The following is a 21,796-nucleotide window of genomic DNA, read 5'->3' as shown; positions in this document are numbered from 1 at the left end:
TCAATTGCTTGATTGGCACCACAAACATTAATTTCCTCCACCACTGACTCACAGTGGCAGCAGTTCGTATCATTTCCAAGATGCACTGCAGCAACTCACCAAGACTCCTTTGATAGCACCTTCCAAAACTGCAACCTCTACCACCTGGAAGGATAAAGGCAGGAGATGCCACCACCTGTAGGTTCCTCTGCAAGCCACATATCACCCTGACTTGTGCTATATTGCTGTTCCTTGACTGTCACTCAGTCAAAATTCTGGAGCTCCCTTTCTAGCAGCACTGTGGGTTTAGTGGTTCAAGAAGGTGACTCACCTCCACCTTCTTGAGGGCAATTAGGGATGGGAAAGAAAGTCTGGCTTAGCCAGCAACACCCACATCCCCTGAAAGAATGAAAAAAAAAGTACTGATTTTCAACAAAAATAACAGGATATACCTTGTTGCACAATGCGTGCTTCTATTTCAAATGATTAGTTTTCACATTTACTTGTATTATAAATAAAGTTATGACCGATCACTTACTGTCCACAAATTTTCCCATGGGGTACAGCATCTGTTGGACCTCCATCATATGGACTGCAGTGGTTCAAGAATGCTGAGCATTCTCGGCCTTGCTAGAGATGCTCACATTGCAAGAATTCATTTTTAAAAATTATTGTCAAGAGACAGGAATCTGGAATTATTGTGCCAGTTGCCATGAGTTGTAATGATACAATTAATATGTCAGAATTTGACGTTGTTGAATAACATGAAGGTTGTCCTCAGAATACAAAGCATTGCTAAAAAAAAGTGTTATTGCAGTGTATCAAGCAAAAGTAACTTCCATAAATCTTGGGATTAAATCGTATAATATTTAGATGTTTGCCCATTATCATCAGTCAACTAACATCAGAGCTTTACTGTCTTCCACATTACTCAGGACTTGAATCCAGTGTTGAATCCATTGTGTCAGACTATCCATGGTCACTCTTTAGTTGGCTTACATATTGGCCTTGGAAGGGCTACAGCACAGATTCACCAGAATGACCCTGGTTCTAAAAGAGTTAAATAATGAGGCCAGATTACACATAATCGGCTCGTGTCCCCTTGAGTATCAAAGATAAAAGGGCGATCTGATAGAAGTGTTTAAGGTGATCAAAGGATTTGATAATGTATTCTCTTCAGGGAGAGTCCAGAAAACTGGGACATAACCTTATAATTAGAGGTAGGAAGTCCAACAGTCAGGAAGCACTTCTTCCACACAGGATCGTGGAAATCTGGGCTTTCACCCACAATAAGTTGTATTCTTATTCGGCAAGTGATGTGGACCAACGCAAGTAGATGATGTTACAATCCAAATGATTCACAATTCAACAGAATGGTGGAACTTGTTCAAGGGATCAAATGGCCTATTTGTTCCAAATGGCAGCTGGGACGTTGTTTATAGGTTGAAGATGCCGTTTCCTAATTCAAGTTTTAGCTCATCCATCTTTTGATAGCATTTCCTCCACCAAGGATCCCACAACCTTCCTCCATGTGCCCATACATCAAAGGTTATCTTTGCAGAGTTAAATTTTCATTTGTCATGAAATAGTAACCATTTTTGTACGCCAAGAGCACCAAATAAAATCCAGTAAGATTTGGCCCACAAAATATCATTTTGTCAGAGCACCTTGATTTGAAAGAGCACTTTATTATTGGTCATTAGTTTATACAGTACATGTGACTGCCTGTCCTATGGTTTACATATGATAGTTTCTAATTCTAATAACATGGACTACATGGACTAGAACAGTTCAAAAATGTGGTTAATCGCCACCTTCTCAGCTAAATTAAGGATGACTGGCTCATATGTTAAATGCTGGCCGAGCCAGTGACACCCACATCCCATGAAAGAATTTTACAGCATTACATTACCCATCTCCACCCCTATCTCTGCCCCTCTAATTTTAAACCAGCATTTTTGCATTTGTCACCTTTAACTTTGATGATTGGAATGTTGTTCTGCCTGGTCCATCAGTCACCATCCTCTGTAAACTTTCATTCTAAACTCTGCTCCCCTTATCCAATCCTGCACAAGGTCTCACACCAGGTCTCACTTGCCCAATGCCCCTGTCTTTGATGACCAATTCTGTCTTCTGGATGTCCCAGTGACTTAAATTCACATCCTCCTATTTACTTGCTTGCATGGCCTCACTCCTCCCTATCTCTGTAATCACCATCACCCCCTATAATCGCCTTTCCCTCCAACACTGGCTTTCTGTGCACTTCCCCCTTCTCTAAATCTCACCATTCTGCAACTTACACACCGAAATTTTGCACACTGAGTGTATTTCCCTATCTATGCCCCTCTACCTTTCCACCTGTCCCCATTTCAAACCCATCTTTTAAAATATACTTTATGGCTAGGATTTTTAGGATATTGGGGTTCCCTTCCGACGATCCAAAAAGATAGTGGCGAATGCATCACTGTTGATACTAGTTGCCCCACCAGTTCAATACTTAGAGGGATTTTATGCTAAATACACATATTCCGTTGCACCTGGTTTGGCACATGACTCGAACATGAATTTCTATGGTCAAAATTATTTGTTCAAATCTGAAGTTACATGCATACAAACATTTGGGAATGGAAGATTTAGATCTTGTTTCTTCACTTTTGCCTACAGTTTTTCCATCACTTCCTGTTCTACCCAGCACCTGACAAGTGCCTCATTCTGGGTTATGGTCCTTTCGGCTTCATTCATTCATCATCATCATCATGCGTCCTTGGCTCAGGCGAGGTTTTCCATATCTTTCTATCCTGTCCCATTTTTAAAAATTCCTTCAATTTTCAAGCCATCTCTTCCTTCCTATTTTTGAAATCTTCCCTTCAGAACTTCTCTTATTTGTCTGTTTCCTCTTGAGTTGCCCTATTCAGTCTCTCTGCCTTTTCCTAATTATGTTCAACAAATGTCTTTGTTTGTTCACGTTCCTCATCATTTGTTACTTTTACTGTTCAGCAGATCACTTCCATTCTCCTCCAAACTCACATTTCAAAGCTATTCATACATTCACTGTAAGTTTAAATAGTGACTCCTGTCACGATATTTGAAAATGTGGCTTAGCCTCATCCCATTTTTATCCAAAATAGCTCACTCTATAATAAACAGAAGTTCAGCCCTGTCTGACTTTCTATCACTTTTCTGAACCATGGTCATCAAGACCCACCTTTACCTCAGGATAGCTAATTTATCACAAGCCACAAAGTAAATTTTGAATCTCATTGTTTTGTACACTGGATAGTGATGATTTATCCTCAAGGGCCGTAAGGGCAACCCTCAAAATGTGTTGTGTTCTAAATAGCCGACAAGCTGTGTTAGGTATTTTAGCATCATTATTCTGACCTCATTTGTCTAAAATAGACAACTATTGGAACATGTAAATATGAGAGAGGTATAAACATTTGAGTGGACAGGTTTGTCTGGTATGTGTCAACATATAGGATATGATCTGTTTTGAATCAGGAATTCTCAGCTTCTGAAACAAATGTCTATCTTACCACTGTACCCATACATTGGTATGTATAGTGTTCTAAGTGTCTATCAATTATCCTGAAAGTTATATTCAACATGTTCACCAGATGATTTGTGTTCTTTACACCGGAATGCACTTTACTAAACTGATTTAATCAGTTCCTTATGTAATGGCTTATAGAGCAATGCACATCGAGCCACTCGACATGATCAGTAACATTGGAAGAATGTCTGGAAGTAAAAGACATGGCTACTGGAGCTCGATATTATTAAAACTTGTGTAATTAAATGCTTTCAACATGGTATGCAAAATATATTACCTGAACTATGTTAGATCTATCTAATGTATGAAGAGATAACAACACAATACACACAAGTTCATTTAATCTGATGTATATAAATGTAGATACATTTGTTTACGTTGTTCTATCAACATGTTTAAAACATATAAAAGAATATCACCAGGAAGACTCATATATAGCACAATTATGAATGTAACTAGAGCAGTTGTTAGCATTGCTTCCTCACGGCGCCTACGTCCCGGGTTCGATCCTGGCTCCGGGTCACTGTCCATGTGGAGTTTGCACATTCTCCCCTTGTCTGCGTGGGTCTCACCCCCACAACCCAAAGATGTGCAGGGTAGGTGGATTGGCCACACTAATTTGGGGCTGATTTAGCACAGTGGGCTAAACAGCTGGCTCGTAATGCAGAACAATGCCAGCAGCGCAGGTTCAATTCCCGTACCGGCCTCCCCGAACAGGCGCCGGAATGTGGCGACTAGGGGCTTTTCACAGAAACTTAATTGAAGCCTACTTGTGACAATAAGCGAGTATTATTATTATTATTAATTGCCCCTTAATTGGAAAAAAATAATTGGGTACTCTCAATTTATTTTTAAAAAGGTATGAATGTAACAGCCAGTAACTGTTGGTCCCTCAGGAAACTGAAGTGTAAACTTACCAGCAGTTAAACTTGTTTGGTTTTGACTACCCATAAATGGACCACAAAAATACCATACCACTTCCTCCCAGTGATTTTTAGAGAATTCCAGAAACTCATCTTTGAATGATGAATACGAAATATATTATCAAATTGTGCGACAATGCAGACTTTGACCTGATGGGAGTATTTAGTAATTTGAGCAAATGCTTCCAGCTATTGTTTGTTTATTCGGTCCCTGTATTTCAGGCATTCACTCCGAGTGATGATGCTCTGGACTTGAAGAACAATTTTGTAATATTCCGCTTAAGTTCCTGCCTTGATTACAGCATTGAGCCCAGCACTGAACCAAAATTCTTTCACTATAAATCATATATTTCCCTCTTTAAAAACCTCATTAAAAATAGTGGGGAAATGTCTTTTGGAAGAGTAATACAGAGAAATTCGATGATAAATTGATAATGTCATCAATACAGGTAGATTGTAGTGGGCTTAATGGTTCTAATTCCTGGGACAGCCCCGGCAAATAAAACATTAGAATAACAGATCATTTTTTGTTGTTTTGCTGTGCAGCTAATAGTTACTGGGTGAACACAATCGATCATAAATTATGTGAGCTTTTCCTGCTTTTTATTGATGAATGTTGGCAAACAAGAGCCTACGTTCAATCAAGATATACCAAATACAGCCAAGTCACAGTTCTAAAGATGTTGCTGGAGGAAACCAGTGAAGATAAGTAACATAAGAGCAGGAATAGGCCAGTCGGCCCATCAAATCATCTTCACCATTCAAACAGATCATGACTGATAATCTGCCTCCATGCCATCCTTCTCCACTATCCCCAGAAGTTATTAGCATCCAGAAATATATCAATTTCTATCTTGAACACACTCAGTCATTGAGCATCCACAATCTTCTGGGCACAGAATTCCAAAGATTCATCAACCTCTGAGTGAAGAAATTATTTCGCATCTGAGTCCTAAATGATCTTGCCCCTTATTATTGAGACTGTGTACCCTACTTCTAGACTCATCAGCCAGGGGAAACATCCTGTCCACATCTACCCTGTCACGCCCTGTAAGAATTTGATAAGTTTCAATGAGATCACCTCTCATTCTTTGAAATCTAGAGACTAGAGGTCTAACTTTCTCCATTTCTCTTCATAAGAAAACCCCACCATCCCGAGGATTAGTCTGGTGAACTTCTGTTGCACTCCCTCTATGTTAAGTATATCATTACTTCGATAAGGTGACCAAACTGTACAAAATACTTCGGGTGCAGTCTCACCAAGGTTCTATACAATTGCAGCAACATATCTTAATTCCTGTACTCAAACACCTTTGCAATTAAGGCCAACGTAGCATCTGCCATCGTACTTACTTGCTATACCTAGCTTTAGTGATTCATGAACAAGGACACCCAGGTCCATTTGGACACCTGCATTTCCAACCTCTCCAAACTATTCAAGAAATGCTGTGCTTTTTGTTTGTTCTACAAGAGTGGATAACTTCACACTTATTCACATTATATTTTGTTTGCCATGTTCTTACCCACTCACTTCGCCTGTCCAGGTCCTCTTAAAGCCTCCTTGCATCATCCACACAGCTCCAACCCAGTTTTGTGTGATGAGCAAATTTGGAAATATTACAGTAGGTTGCCCATAACTGATCCTTGCGGTAACCAGCAAGTAATAGTCTGCCATCTTCAGAATGACCAGTTTATCCCTTACTCTGTCCGTTAACCTCGGTGAGTTTATGCAATACATCTTGTAGATGATACATAAGGTTGTACACACGGCTGCCGCTATTTGTCGATGGTGGAGGGATTGAATGTTTGTGGAAGAGGGACCAATCAAGTGGAATAAAAGCAAATTACTGCGGATGATAGAATCTGAAACTAAACTTTATCCTGGATGGTATCGAGCTGCTTGTATGTTGTTAGAGTTGCACTCATCCAGGCAAATGGAAAGTATTCCATCACACACTTGACTTATGCCTTGCAGATGGTAGACAGGCTTTGGTGAGTCAGGAGGTCAGTTACTCACCACAGGATTTCTAACCTCTGATTTGCTCTTGTAGACAGTATTTATATGGCTGGTCCAGCTCAGCTTCTGGTCAATGGTAATCCCCAGGATGTTGCTCATGGGTGATTCAGCAATGGTAATATCATTAAATGAATTGAATTTAGCTAGCACACATGGTGCATCCATTACTTCCCACATTGCATAGGATGTACATCCCAGTTAGCTGAGCTACTGCCCCATACCTTAATTTCTATAAACTATTTATTACAAGTAGAATTACTTACCAGTTACTCACTAATCAGCTTCTTCACTGTATCAAAGTTAGCACTAAATACTGGAGGCTGAAAAATATAGATGTAAGTATGACTGACTGCTTCCGAGTCCTCTTTTCGCCCACTGTCTAAGGTGCTGCTGACACCCTCCATGTTTGGCTTTTGCCCACTCATCTAGGTGACGGTTACTGCCTCCAGGTCCTTGCTTCATCTGCTCTTCTAGGTGGCGTAGACTGCATCCGGATCCACTTTTCCCCCACTCTGTGGTGGCTGCTGCCTCTAGGTCCTCTTCTTGCCCACTCTTCTAGGTGATAGTTGCTGCCTCACATGAGTGGCAATTTTTGTTTTTGGGGACTCTTTTCGCCTACTCTTCTGGGTGGTTATATTGATGTAGCATTCTTGCTGTAAATGCTATCAGACCTGCTGAGATTCTCCAACATATTCTGTTTTTGTTTCAGATTCTTGCATCCGCAGTAATTTGCTTTTACCTTGGTGTGTAAATTGTTTGTTGTTTATTGTTACCTTCTTGAAATACAGGTTCAAAATTTTCACTTACTGCTATCGCACAAGTGCTATGCACCTTAGTGGTAAAATAAGGTTTGCTTAGCTAAGAAGCAACTATTTCAAAGAAATATTCGCATGGAATGAGAAACAAAGCCTGAGATGATTATTTCTAAAAATAATTTTCTGTTCCTGGTATAATAGAAAAACACATTTTTTCACTTTTCCTTTGAACATTTCAAGTATTTACTTTAGTTCCAGAATAAATTTCCACCAGACTTGACCGGCAGCCCAAGCGATTGAGTCACAAGCCCAAAAAGCTATTTGATAGATACTTTAAACATTGAATTGGACAATTCCAATAAGCTATTGATGTTCTATCACTGGATGTTAGCAGCCAATTTAGTAAGGACTGAATGCAGCAGTGGTTGTGGGAGAATTTAGTCCTAGGGCTACTGTTTCAAAATAAGGGGTGAAATTCTCTGGTATCGGCGCGATGTCCGCCGACCGGCGCCAAAAACAGCGCAAATCAGTTGGGCATTGCGCTGCCCCAAAGGTGCGGAATGCTCCGCATCTTGGGGACCCAGCCCCAACCTTGAGGGGCTCGGCCCGCAAGGACTAATTTCCGCCCCGCCAGCTGGCGGAAAAGGCCTTTGGTGCCCCGCCAGCTGGCACGGAAATGACATCTCCGGGCGGCGCATGCGCGGGAGCGTTAGCGGCCGCTCACGGCATTCCGCGCATGCGCAGTGGAGGGAGTCTCTTCCGCCTCCGCCATGGTGGAGACCGTGGTGAAGGCGGAAGGAAAAGAGTGCCCCCATGGCACAGGCCCGCCCATGGATCGGTGGGCCCCTATCGCGGGCCAGGCCCACCGGGGCCAGATCGCGCCCCCCCCCCTCCCCCCCCAGGACCCCGGAGCCTGCCTGCGCCGCCTTGTCCCGTCGGTAAGAGAGGTGGTTTAATCCACGCCGGCGGGACAGGCATCCTAGCAGCGGGACTTTGGCCCATCCGGGCCAGAGAATCGCCGGGGGGGGGGTGCGCCAACCGGCGCGGCGCGATTCCCACCCCCGCCGAATATCCGGTGCCGGAGAATTCAGCAACCAGCGGGGGCGGGATTCACACCAGCCCCCGGCGGGGGGTCGGAGAATCTCGCCCAAGGGGTTGCCCATTTCGGACAGAGGTGAGGAGAAATATTTTTCTCTCAGAGGGTTGTGAATATTTGGAACGGTCTTCCTCAAAAGGTGGTGGAAGCAGAATCTTTGAATATTTTTAAGGCAGAGTTGGATAGAATCTTGATAAGAAAGGGGGTGAAAGGCTATCGGGATAGGCAGGAATGTAGAGTTGAGGTTCCAATCAGAAGCTTCTGTTTTTTGATATGAGTGAGGCAATGTTATTTGCACCAAATCTTCTGAGTTCCCTTTCATGATTATGCATAGTTTTAGATATATCAGGATGCATGTGCAAATGATTCTTGCAGTCAGAATTTTAAAAATTGCTAGGAGGAAAATTTAATAGGTGTAACTCCACTGGAACATTTCTAAGGGACCCCTTCAGTACTTGGCAGTAGCATAAGCAGGATATTTTCCTAAAGTGTTGAAATACAGAAAATAGGAGTAGGTTATTCAGCCTTTCGAGCCTGGTCCACCATTCAATATGATCATGGCTGATTCTTTACCTCAACACCATTCCCCTGTGCTCTCCTCATCCCCCTTGATGCCTTTAGAGTCTAGAAATCCAGGCCTCCAAAGCCTCCTGTGAGGAGAATTCCACAGGTTCACTACCCTCTGAATGAAGAAGCTTCTCCTACGCTCAGTCCTAAATGACCTTCTTGGACCAGCAAAATTACTTCAAATGACCAGTTTTACAAACTGAAGTTTTACATCAAAATTAAAATTAGTTCCATTCATTTAACTATTCAAATAAATAGTCATTTGGCAGGGCAGAACTTACTGTTGTAAAAAGAGACATGCTTCAAAGCTTTTCAACTTGCACCTATCAGGACAGATTAGCAAGACTACAAACTATAAAAGGAACAAGAAATAATGCTGCATGAGAAGCGAGTGCATTGTTGGCAAGTAAACTCTGATTGGTCTCTGAATGTTTTACCAGAGTCCACTTCCCAACCAATCACACACTTTCCTCATGCAGTCTAAATTGTTGTTTGTTTTACAAATGATACTCTTGTGAATTTGTTCTGATGAGTGCGAGACAGAAAAGCTTCCACACAATGTCCCCTTTTTCAGCAATATTCAGATGAAGCAAATGAGATGGAAAAAAATGTTTTTAAAAATAAATTTTAGTGATCCAATTCAGTTTTTCCAATTAAGGGGCAATTTAACGTGGCCAATCCACCAATTCTGCACATCTTTGGGTTGTGGGGGCGAAACCCACGCAAACGTGGGCAGAATGTGCAAACTCCACACGGACAGTGACCCAGAGCCGGGATCGAACCTGGGACCTCGGCGCCGTGAGGCAGCAGGGCTAACCCACTGTGCCACCATGCTGCCCCCCCAAAAAAGAGTAATGTTGAACAAAATCTTTAATGTACAAAGTTGATATACTATTTATAAGTCACTAGTTTATCAATAACCCCAATAGTCACCGTAATATCCAAGCAAACATTCTTTTATCAATTTTAACTGGATGAATTGCAGACTAATTTGTTGATTTGCTCTGCCCGATGGGGAGCTAGCAGCTGCGCCAAGTAAAGCTCCCGGCTTTATCTGCCGATACGGATGCAGAATGGCCAGATCTATGGCCACGCATGAGAATGGCGGCGAGCGAGCCATACAACATGGCGCTGGCCGCGCACAGACCCGGCCTGCCAAAACTGCCCCCCTGTAACACCCCTCGCCACCACCGAAACCCCCCTGCCAGCGGAAAGGCTCCCCCTCCCCGACTGTGGCAGCGCTGGACACATTCCGCAGGCGCCACACGAGGTCCCCGAAGAGTGAGAGGACACGTGCCTCACGCCGTCGGGGACTCGGTCCATCGGGGGTGGTGCATCGGGGGAAGGGCCTCAGGTGACATCCTGAGACTGTCCTGATGCCATTTGTGAGGGGACGGAGCATTGGAAAAACGGCGCAACCCGATTCCGGCGTAAAAATGGATTCTCTGGCCGATCAGCGGTGGCGATTTTGGCGTCGGCAATCGGAGAATCCAGCCCCCAATCTTTCGAAAGAAAGAGCGGTTTTAAAAAATGGCCATTTCAGGGGGTAGTTCGAATACCCAAAACATTGTCCTCTTCTCCCGGAGGTGATATATGACTTCAGATACTGTGACATGAGAAATTTTTAAGATGCGTCGACCTAAATATTGAAAGACATTCCAAGGATGCGAATACTGGGAAGTATATCAGATGCATTTCCTTCAAATTAAACGTTAGTAGTGATGTGTGCGAGGAATGCCTGCTGTGTTGTAGTGTCCACAGTTGATGTAACGTGCAAAGGGAGCTGAACAATGGCGAGGCGATCAAATAATTGCCAAAATCACAAAATAAATTTCCTTCTTTAAAGCAGGTTCAATCAGCCCCACTCTTCCACCCTTTTCACAGAAAGTTTCTTGATGAAATCAGTACTAGCACTGGGAATGTATTTAAAATCTCCAAATCACCGCCCCCCCCCAATCTTGACAATCAGCTAGAGTCAGAAAGGGCCATTGGAGAAAGTGAAAATATTGCTTAACCAAAGAGGCATCACAATCTTGCCAACACAGTGGTCTCAGTGTGCAGTCATTAATTTGTAGACAAATTACTGAGCAGCCTGTTTTGGTGGCTGGTGAAGTAGAGGTTCTGCTGTATAATGCGGTTGTGAGTGTGATTGTCCTTGGTCTCATTGCACAACATCAATACCATCTGGAGTGAGGTGCAAGTAGGCTTGAATCCATTGTTGACCAGATACATGGCTGTGTGTCAGTCCTGTACTGCATGGTAACTGCAAGTCACGTGGCAGCAGTTGCCACAGGTCTGGATCAGGTTCTGGTGACCTGGTCCATGTGAAGACTGTTATTGCCAGCCAAGTTGTGGAAATAGCACCTGTAAATATGGTTGGTAGCATCTTAGCAAGAACAGTTGATCAGGCTTTGCTGGCTGCAGATTATGCTCTTGGGTCTACTTTTCTAGATTCCTATGAAAATAGGAATCTTTTGGGTTTTAATGGATAGACGTCTCGCAACAGATGCATGGATGTGCATGGAGAACTTCTCCTTCAACCTGATCAACTTGGCCTTCATTCATTGACCCTCCTGTCTTTCCAAGCCCATCTAATCAGGGGATTCTTGTCAGAAGACCATCAGTGAGAACCAAAGATCTTGGGGTCTATGTTCATACATCTTTGAAAGTTGCCACTCAAGTGGATAGAGCTGTGAAGAAGGCCTATGGTGTGCTCGCGTTCATTAACAGAGGGATTGAATTTAAGAGCCGTGAGGTGATGATGCAGCTGTACAAAACCTTGGTAAGGCCACATTTGGAGTATTGTGTACAGTTCTGGTCGCCTCATTTTAGGAAGGATGTGGAAGCTCTGGAAAAGGTGCAAAGAAGATTTACCAGGATGTTGCCTGGAATGGAGAGTAGGTCTTACGAGGAAAGGTTGAGGGTGCTAGGCCTTTTCTCATTAGAGCGGAGAAGGATGAGGGGCGACTTGATAGAGGTTTATAAGATGATCAGGGGAATAGATAGAGTAGACAGTCAGAGACTTTTTCCCCGGGTGGAACACACCATTACAAGGGGACATAAATTTAAGGTGAAAGGTGGAAGATACAGGAGGGATATCAGAGGTAGGTTCTTTACCCAGAGAGTAGTGGGGGCATGGAATGCACTGCCTGTGGAAGTAGTTGAGTCGGAAACATTAGGGACCTTCAAGCAGCTATTGGATAGGTACATGGATTACGGTAAAATGATATAGTGTAGATTTATTTGTTCTTAAGGGCAGCACGGTAGCATTGTGCATAGCACAATTGCTTCACAGCTCCATGGTCCCAGGTTCGATTCCGGATTGGGTCATTGTCTGTGCGGAGTCTGCACGTCCTCCCCGTGTCTGCGTGGGTTTCCTCCGGGTGCTCCGGTTTCCTCCCACAGTCCAAAGATGTGCGGGTTAGGTGAATTGGCCAATGATAAATTGCCCTTAATGTCCAAATTGCCCTTGGTGTTGGGTGGAGGTGTTGAGTTTGGGTAGGGTGCTCTTTCCAAGAGCCGGTGCAGACTCAAAGGGCCGAATGGCCTCCTTCTGCACTGTAAATTCAATGATAATCTATGATTAATCTAGGACAAAGGTTCGGCACAACATCGTGGGCCGAAGGGCCTGTTCTGTGCTGTATTTTCTATGTTCTATGTTCAAAGTACTGTCAGAAACTTCATTATGGAACTGAGGAATTGCCGCTGTATCAGAATTGCCAACATTTGAATGTCACAAATGCCCTGTGTACCCTTCTGCGTAGAGGTAAAAGACCCCCATGGTACCATTCAAAAAAAGGTGGAGGTTTTTCTGGGAGTTGAGGTTTCCAATAAATGCAAATTATTTCCTTAACTACTGTTTCCTACTCTCATTGTTGCTGATGTAATGGTGTAATATGAGGATTGCAAAAGAGAAAATTTATTTTCAAACATTAATTTTCTTAAGTACATGCAAAATGACAGGAACCGACTAGAACAAGATATTCTCAACAGCATTTTTTTAATGCTATATGGAGGGACCAGAATACAAATTTGATAGCGTACAGTCTGGGGGGTATTAGAAAAGAGCAGTATATTAAGAATCATAGAATCACTGCAGTGCAGAAGGAGGCCTTTTGGCCCATCAAGTCTGCACTGACCTTCCAAAGGAATGCCCAACCCACCACGCTAAGCCCTATCCCTGTAATCTCACCTAACTGTTTGGACACGAAGGGCAAATGTAGCATGGCCAATTCCCCTAACCTTCACATCTTTGGCCTGTGGGAGGAAGCCGGAGCACCCGGAGGAGACCCACGCAGACACTGGGAGAACGTACAAACTCCACACAGTCACCCAAGGTCGGAATTGAACCCGGGTAGATTGAATGATGATAGAGAGCTCGATTCTCCGACCCCCCACCGGGTCGGAGAATCGGCAGGGGCTGGCGTGAATCCCGCTCCGCCGTGTCCCGAATTCTCCGCCACCAGAGATTCGGCGGGGGCGGGAATCGTGCCGCGCCAGTCGGCGGAAATCGCACCGGTCGGCGGGCCCACCCCCGGCGATTCTCCGGTCCGCAATGGGCCGAAGTCCCGTCGCTGTCAACCCACGGCAGCCGGCGTGGATTGAACCATCTTTTGAACGGCGGGACAAGGCGGCGCGGGTGGGCTCCGGGGTCCTGGGGGGGGCACGGGCGATCTGGCCCCGGGGGGTGCCCCCACGATGGCCTGGCCAGCGATCTGGGCCCAGCGATCCGCGGGCGGGCCTGTGCTGTGGGGGCACTCGTTTCCTTCCGCCTTCGCCATGGTCTTCACTATGGCGGAGGCGGAACAGACCCCCTCCACTGCGCATGCGCGGGGATGCCGTGAGCGGCCGCTGACGCTCCCGCGCATGTGTCGCCCGGCGAAGTCATTTCTGCGCCAGCTGGCGGGGTGGAAATCAGTCCGGCTCGGGCCTAGCCCCTCAAGGTGAGGGCACGGCCCCTCAAGATGCGGAGAATTCCACACCTTTGGGGCGGCGCGATGCCAGACCGATTTGTGCCGTTTTTGGCGCCGGTCGGCGGACATCGCGCCGATTGCGGAGAATCCCGCCCAGAAGCTTTAGTTAAGGTAAGGTAAAGCCGCCAAAGTCCCAGATGACCATAGGCTGCTTTCCCCTATGAGGGGGAGAGCTGACTGGTGGTGATTTAACATGAGGATCTCCACACCCCAGGCAAGAGACAAGGTTGAGAAGGCAGGGTCTTCATGAAGAACCTCAGCCTGTACCAGCCTCCCCGAACAGGCGCCGGAATGTGGCGACTAGGTGCTTTTCACAGTAACTTCATTTGAAGCCTACTTGTGACAATAAGTGATTTTCATTTTCACTTCATTTTCATTTCAGCCAGTACGGGAATTGAACCTGCGCTGCTGGCTTTGCTCTACATCACAAACAGCTGTCTAGCCAACTGAGCTGAACCAGCCCCTGCTGCTTTAGTGTCAAAGCTTATAAGCTTTAGTATCAAATGATGAAAGTATTTATCTTCATCACTTCAACCCCAAGATATCAAATTGATTTCAACTCCAAGATATTAAAATCAAAGTGAGAATATTATTGACTCTGATATTATTTGGGTTTTTTTCAACAAGTGGGGCTATTGTAGGGTCTAATGACAAAAGTTTTCATTAAAAAAAATATATATATTTATTCAAGTTTTTTAAACACAATTTTTCTCCCTTACAAACAATAACCCCCCCCCCCCCCGTAACCAAAAAAAACGAGAAATCGCACAGAGCAAGATATATACATGGCAAAATGATATATTTACACAGCTTTGTACACTGGCCCTCACCCGCACGTGCCAGTTTCCCCAACCCTTCATGTTATCTCTATAGTCTAGGATGACAAAAGTTTTCATCATCCAACCACAGGATTTGATATTCCAATATTACCAAATAACTTAATTAGAAAGAAAGAAATATTTAATTTGATACTTGGGAATAATAACAAAGAATCTTACCCAGTCATATTGAGGAATATATGAGTATACTTGATAGCTGATAAGGATGCCATCAGATTGTAGTTCACAATTTTGTTTCCAGTTTCCAGAAGGCAAATAATTTTAAGCAACCTGCAATTGGATGGAATAAGGTGTATTCATCAGTAAGTTTTATTCTCCATTTAACTGACTCTGTAAAGTTTATAAATTCATGCACAACTAATTGTCAGATTTAAGGCACACAAACAGTTTGATATTTTTTGAAAAACTCTTGTTCCTGATCTCACCTTGTGTGAAGGGATTAAAACTCTGACGAGAACGTCACAAAGTAGTTCTACTGGTGAAACAATAGACATCAAACATCAAAGATTTTAACTCCCTTAAGCGGCAAGTCAAATTGTTCAGTCATCCTCCATTCATGGTTCAGTGGCCACAGATTCATGCTGGCCTGCACATTGATGGGATTTAATCTCACTGAGTGTGAGGGATTAGCATAAATGTTGTAACATTTTACAATAGCTTTAATTGTTGCCACAGTAACAGCAATTGACATTCTGAAATATACTGAGAAATAGCTAAGAAAACATGGATGAGCCTGTATCAGAAATATACAATGTTGTCATGACATTGGAATATTTATGTGCTACATTTGAACTGCAGTTCAGGTATTGTGAAGTATCTTTATTCACAGCTGTTTTGGTCAAGAAAAGTCAAAGATGTTTTTGGCTGGTGATCTGAACAATTAATTGTTAAGTTTGAAATTGATCTAATAACCTGTCATTGCACAGTGATTACAATAGCAACAACTTGCATTCATATCGCACCTTGAACATAGTAAAACATTGCAGGAGTGATCAACAAACAAAATTTTGCACAAAATACATAGATGAGAGGATAGATGACCAAAGGCTTGGCCAAAGAAGAAAGTTTTAAGGAGTGTTTTAAAGAGAGCCCAGAGGCTGTCTCCACCATTTTTTCCACCGATGATCCCTGACTCTATAGACAAACTTCTACTTTGTCTTTTTTCCCCTGGCTTTTCTGGGCATTTCACCTATGTAGGTTCCTTATCTGCCCCCTAAAACTAAACAAAAACTAAAAGTGCAGTACTCTAGTGGGAGCCACCTCATGCGCGTTTTCTCCCTACACAACGCCACCACTTCTTAGGCCACTGAACCGTGAAGGAAGATGAATGAATCAAAGCTGCAGATGGTTTGTAGAAACTGTCAATCACAGACCACGACTAGAAAGTTATGAATGGCTTGCAGTTAATGGATCTGTGAGCAGGCCACAGCTGCTCTCCTTCCAGGAATGTACAAGTGGACTTCAATAAGTGTACAGTTGTAATTCCTCTCACTTCCTCTGTCTGGACTGCTGCCTCGCTTCCTGACAGGGTCTCTTTTCTGGTGTGGGCTGTATATGTGTATGTGTGTGTGTGTGTGTCTGTGGGGGTATGTGTGGATGGGTGACTGCGGGGGGTTCCTTTAGGCAGAGGGTCCCTGTGAGGGGTCCCCCTAATAGAAGGGGCCTGCAAGGAGGGGATGTCCTCTGTATTACAGGGCCTCTCACTATTACATAGGTCTCTGGGGGGTCACTCTATTACAGGGGTTCATGCATGAAGTCCCCCTATTACAGGCATCCTTGGGGGGGGTGTCTCCCTATAAAAGGAGTCCCTGGGGCAGGGAGTGAGTCAGGTCACCCCATACTTGGGGTTGGGGGGCACCTCGGCATTACATGGGTGAGGGGCTGCTGTGTGGTGTGTGGGGGGGGAGGCGGGGTTCAGGGCTGATTTGTGGTGTGGGGGTGGTGGCCGGCCGCGGGACCTTGCTATCGGCCAGCCCGTTCAACATGGCAGCCTGATAACGGAATTCCCTCGGAAATCCCCTGTATTCCACGCCATGCACACAATACTCTAGTTGTGGCCTAACCAATGTTTCATGAAGTTCCAGCTTAACCTCCCTGCTCTTTATCATGTATTCTCTTGCCTTGTTTGTCCTGCCCAAGTGCATCACCTCACACCTATCCGGATTGAATTCCATTTGCCATTGATCAGCCAATCTGACCAGCCTGTGAAAATGAAATGAAAATCGCTTATTGTCACAAGTAGGCTTCAAATGAAGTTACTGTGAAAAGCCCCTCGTCGCCACATTCCGGCGCTTGTTCGGGGAGGCTGGTACGGGAATCGAACCGTGCTGCTGGCCTGCCTTGGTCTGCTTTAAAAGCCAGCGATTTAGCCCAGTGTGCTAAACCAGCCCCTGAATCTATCTCCCGCTGTAATCTAAGGCTATTCGCCTCAATATTTACCACCCCACCAATTATCTTTTCGTATCCCTCCTACATTCAGGTCTAAATCATTTATATAAACCACGAACAGCAAAGGCCCCAACACTGATCCCTGCTGGACACCAATGTACACAGGTTCCAATCAGAAAAACACCCAACATTCATCCTCTAATTCCTTCCACTCAGCCAATTCTGGATCCAATTTGCCAAATTCTCTTGCATTCCATGGGCTCTTACCTTCACTAAAATCTCCCATATGGGACTTGATCAAAAGCCTTGCTGAAGTTCAAGTAGACTCTGTCAATTGCATTTTCCTTAACTACACACCTGGTCACCTCTTCGAAAATTCAATCAAGTTGATCCGACATGACCTGCCCTTAAAAAAAACTATGCTGACTGTTCGTGATTGATCCCTACCTCTCGAAATGCAGATTAATTCTGTTTCTCAGAATTGCTTCCGATAGTTTCCCCACCACCGAGGACAGACTGACTGGCCTGTGGTTTCCTGGTTTATCCCTTCCTCCCTTCTTGAACAATGGTACCACACTGGCGATCCTCCAGTCCTCTGGCACCTCTCCTGTGGCCACAGAGGAATTGAAAATTATTGCCAGCACCCCTATTTCCTCTCTTGCCTCACTCAACAGCCTGGGATACATTTCTTCTGGCCCAGGCAATTTGCCAATTGTAAGCCTGCCAGACCACTCAGAACCTCCTCTCTGTCTACGTTCATCTCTTTAATTTTATGACAGTCCTTCTCCCTCATTTCTGTACCCACACTATCCCTCTCACTCGTGAACACTAGCACAAAGTACTCACTTAGAACCCTACCTATTCTCTGCTCCACGCACAAATCATCACTGTGGTCCTGAATGGGCCCCAATCTTTCCCCAGTTATCCTTTTATCTTAATATACTTGTAAAACAACTTAGGATTTTCCATTATTTTACCCTTTCACATCCCCTTTATGCTCTTCCAATTTCCTTTTAAAGTTTCCACTTGCACATTCTATACGCCTCTAGGGCTTATGCATGTCTTCCATAAGCCTCCCTTTTTCTCCTGATCACCCTGTACACCCCTCGATATCCAGGGTTCACAATGGACCCACCTTATTTCTTGGTTGGATCATGTTGGCTCTGTATTTTCTCTATTTCCTTGCTTAAAGCGACCCACTGTTCTGTCACAGATTTACCTAAAGGTGCCTGCACCCAGTGTGGCCAAATAGTATCTGATCTTATTAAAATCGTCCTTCCCCCAGTTTAGAACATTGATCTCAGGCCCATCCTTGTCCTTTTTATAACAATCTTGAATCTAATGGAGTTCTGATCAATGTCTGTAAAATGCTGCACCATTGATACTTCAACCATTTGCCCGGGTTCATTACCTAAAAAATTAAGCTGAGGACCTCCCCCTCTCTTGTAGGACCTTTTACGTACTGGCTTAAAAAGTTCTCCTGGATGTATTTTAAGAATTATTTCATTCACTCTAAACCTTTTACACTATGGCTACCCCAGTTAATGTTGGGGAAGTTGAAATTCCCAACTATCACTACCCTATTACTTCTACATTTCTCTGAAATCTGCCTACATCTCTGCCCTTCCATTTCTCTCTGACTGTTTGGAGGCCTCTTGTTCCAGCAATGTGATTACGACTTTTTGGTTATTAAGTTCTACCCATATGGCTTTGGTTGAAGAGCTTTCTCGGATGTCGTCCTTCCTTACTGCTGTAATTTATTCCCTGATCAAAATTGTGACTCCCATTTCTCTTATCTCCTTAGATCATAAGACCATAAGACATAGGAGCAGAATTAGGCCACTCGGCCATCAAATCTGCTCCACCATTCAATCATGGCTGATATTTTCTCATCCCCATTCTCCTGCCTTCTCCCCATAACCCCTGATCCCCTTGTTAATCAAGAACCTATCTATCTCTGTCTTAAAGACACTCAGTGATTTGGCCTCCACAGTCTTCTGCGGCAAAGAGTTCCACAGATTCACCACCCTCTGGCTGAAAAAATTCCTCCTCATCTCTGTTTTAAAGGATTGTCCGTTTAATCTGAGATGGTGTCCTCTGGTTTTAGTTTTTCCTACAAGTGGAAACATCCTCTCCACGTCCACTCTATCCAGGCCTTGCAGTATCTTGTAAGTTTCAATAAGATCCTCTCTCATCCTTCTAAACTCCAACGAGTACAGGCTCAGAGTCCTCAAATGTTCCTCATACGACAAGTTCTTCATTCCAGGGATTATTCTTGTAAACCTCCTCTGGACCTTTTCCAAGGCCAGCACATCCTTCCTGAGATATGGGGCCCAAAACTGCTCACAATACTCCAAATGGGGTCTGACCAGAGCCTTATACAGCTTCAGAAGTCTTGTATTCTAGCCCCCTTGACATGAATGCAAACATTGCATTTGCCTTCTTAACTGCCGACTGAACCTGCACATTAACCTTAAGAGAATTATGAACAAGGACTCCCAAGTCCCTTTGTGCTTCTGCTTTCCGAAGCATTTCCCCATTTAGAAAATAGTCAATGCCTAAATTCCTCCTTCCAAAGTGCATAACCTCACACTTTTTCACATTGTATTTCATTTGCCACTTCATTGCCCACTCTCCTAGCTTGTGCAAGTCGTTCTGAAGCCCCCTTGCTTCCTCAATACTACCTGTCCCTGGACAGATCTTTGTATCATCTGCAAACTTAGCAACAGTGCCTTCAGTACCTTCTTGCAGATCATTAATGTATATTGTAAAAAGTTGTGGTCCAAGCACAGACCCCTGAGGCACACCACTAGTCACCGTCTGCCATCCTGAAAAAGATCCCTTTATCCCCACTCTCTGCCTTCTGCCAGTCAGCCAATCCTCTGTCCATACCAGGACCTTACCCTGAACACCATGTGCTCTTAACTTATTTAACAGTCTCCGATGCGGCACCTTGTCAAAGGCCTTCTGGAAATCTAAATACATCACGTCCACTGGTTCTCCTTTGTCTAACTTGCTTGTTACCTCCTCAAAGAACTCTAACAGATTTGTCAGACATGACCTCCCTTTGACAAAGCCATGCTGACTCAGTCCTATTTTACCATGCACTTCCAAGTGCTTCGCGATCTCATCTTTAATAACAGACTCTAAATTCTTACCAATGACTGAAGTCAGGCTAACCGGCCTATAATTTCCCATCTTCTGCCTCCCTCCCTTCTTAAACAGTGGTGTTACATTAGCCACCTTCCAGTCCTCAGGGACCCTTCCTGCCTCGAGTGATTCCTGAAAGATCATCACTAATGCCTCCTCAATTTCCTCAGCTATCTCTTTTAGGATCCTGGGGTCTGGTCCATCCGGTCCAGGTGACTTATCCACCTTCAGACCTTTCAGTTTCCCCAGACCCTTCTCCTTAGTAATGGTCACTGCACTCACTTCTGCCCCCTGGTTCTCCTGGAGCTCTGGCATCCCACTGGTGTCTTCCACCGTGAAGACTGATGCAAAGTAACTATTCAGTTCATCTGCCATTTCTTTGTTTAATATTATTACTTCTCCAGCCACATTTTCTAGTGGTCCAATGTCTATTTTTGCCTCTCTCTTACCTTTTATATATTGAAAAAACTCTTCCTATTTTCCTTTATATTACTAGCTAGCTTGCACTCATACTTCATCTACTCTACCCTTATTGCTTTTTTAGTTGTCCTCTGCTCGCTTTTAAAGGCTTCCCTATCCTCTGGTTTCCCACTAATCCTTGCCACTTTGTATGCTTTTTCTTTAGCCTTTCTGCTGTCCTTGATATCCCTCGTCAGCCAAGGATGCCTTGTCCTCCCCTTAGCATGTTTCCTCCTCCTTGGGATGAATTTCTGTTGTGCCGCCCTAATAACCCCCCAAAACTCCTGCCATTGCTGTTCTACTGTCTTCTATGCTAGGCACCTTTTCCAATCAACTCTGGCCAACTCCTGCTTCATGTCTTTGTCGTTACCCTTATTTAATTGTCATACCTTTACATCTTTTTGCATCTTCTCCCTCTCAAACTGCAGGGTAAATTCTATCATATTGTGGTCACTGCTCCCTAAGGGTTTCTTCACCTTAAGTTCCCTCATCAAGTCTGCCTCATTACACATCACCAAATCCAGAATTGCCTGTTCCCTAGTAGGCTCTGTCCACAAGCTGCTCCAAAAAAACATCTCTTGACATTCCACAAATTCTCTTTCTTGGGATCCACTACCAATCTGATTTTCCCAGTCCACCTGCATATTGAAGTCCCCCATGATTATTGTAATATTGCCTTTTTTACATGCCTTTTCTATTTCCTGATTTATTTTCTGCCCCACATCCTGACTACTGCTAGGTGTCCTGTACATAACTCCCATCAGGGTCTTTTTACCTTTGCGATTCCTCAACTCTACCCACCGAGATTCTATGCCTTCTGATCCTATATCGCTCCTTGCTATCGATTTAACTTCATTCCTTACTGACAATGCAACCCCGCCCCCTTTGCCCATCTGCCTGTCCTTTCGATAGGACATATATCCTTGGATATTTAGATCCCAGCCCTGATCCCCTTGAAGCCATGTCTCTGTGATGCCCACATCGTATCGACCAATTTCAATGTGCGCAACAAGCTCATTTACCTTGTTCCGTACACTGCGTGCATTTAGGTACAACACCCTCAATCCTGCATTGGCCACCTCCCTTTTCACACTCTC

The 21,796-nt window shown here is 44.2% G+C and overlaps 1 protein-coding gene and 1 long non-coding RNA gene across 5 annotated transcripts in view; one reads left to right on the top strand and one right to left on the bottom strand.

The window, feature by feature from the left end:
* The window catches only part of LOC140396939 (methylcytosine dioxygenase tet3-like), a 532,260-nt gene that overhangs the window by 155,043 nt on the left and 355,421 nt on the right, over nt 1-21,796 (top strand). The window lies entirely within an intron of this gene.
* The window catches only part of LOC140396941 (uncharacterized), a 392,184-nt gene that overhangs the window by 213,006 nt on the left and 157,382 nt on the right, over nt 1-21,796 (bottom strand). The window contains exon 2 of the long non-coding RNA XR_011936653.1: nt 14,862-14,972. This is a non-coding gene — a long non-coding RNA (uncharacterized lncRNA). The remainder of the gene's footprint in view (nt 1-14,861; nt 14,973-21,796) is intronic.

This window comes from Scyliorhinus torazame, chromosome 20 (assembly GCF_047496885.1).
Source record: "Scyliorhinus torazame isolate Kashiwa2021f chromosome 20, sScyTor2.1, whole genome shotgun sequence".
NCBI classification, from domain to species: Eukaryota; Metazoa; Chordata; class Chondrichthyes; order Carcharhiniformes; family Scyliorhinidae; genus Scyliorhinus; species Scyliorhinus torazame.
This window is presented reverse-complemented; position numbering and strand designations above follow the sequence as displayed.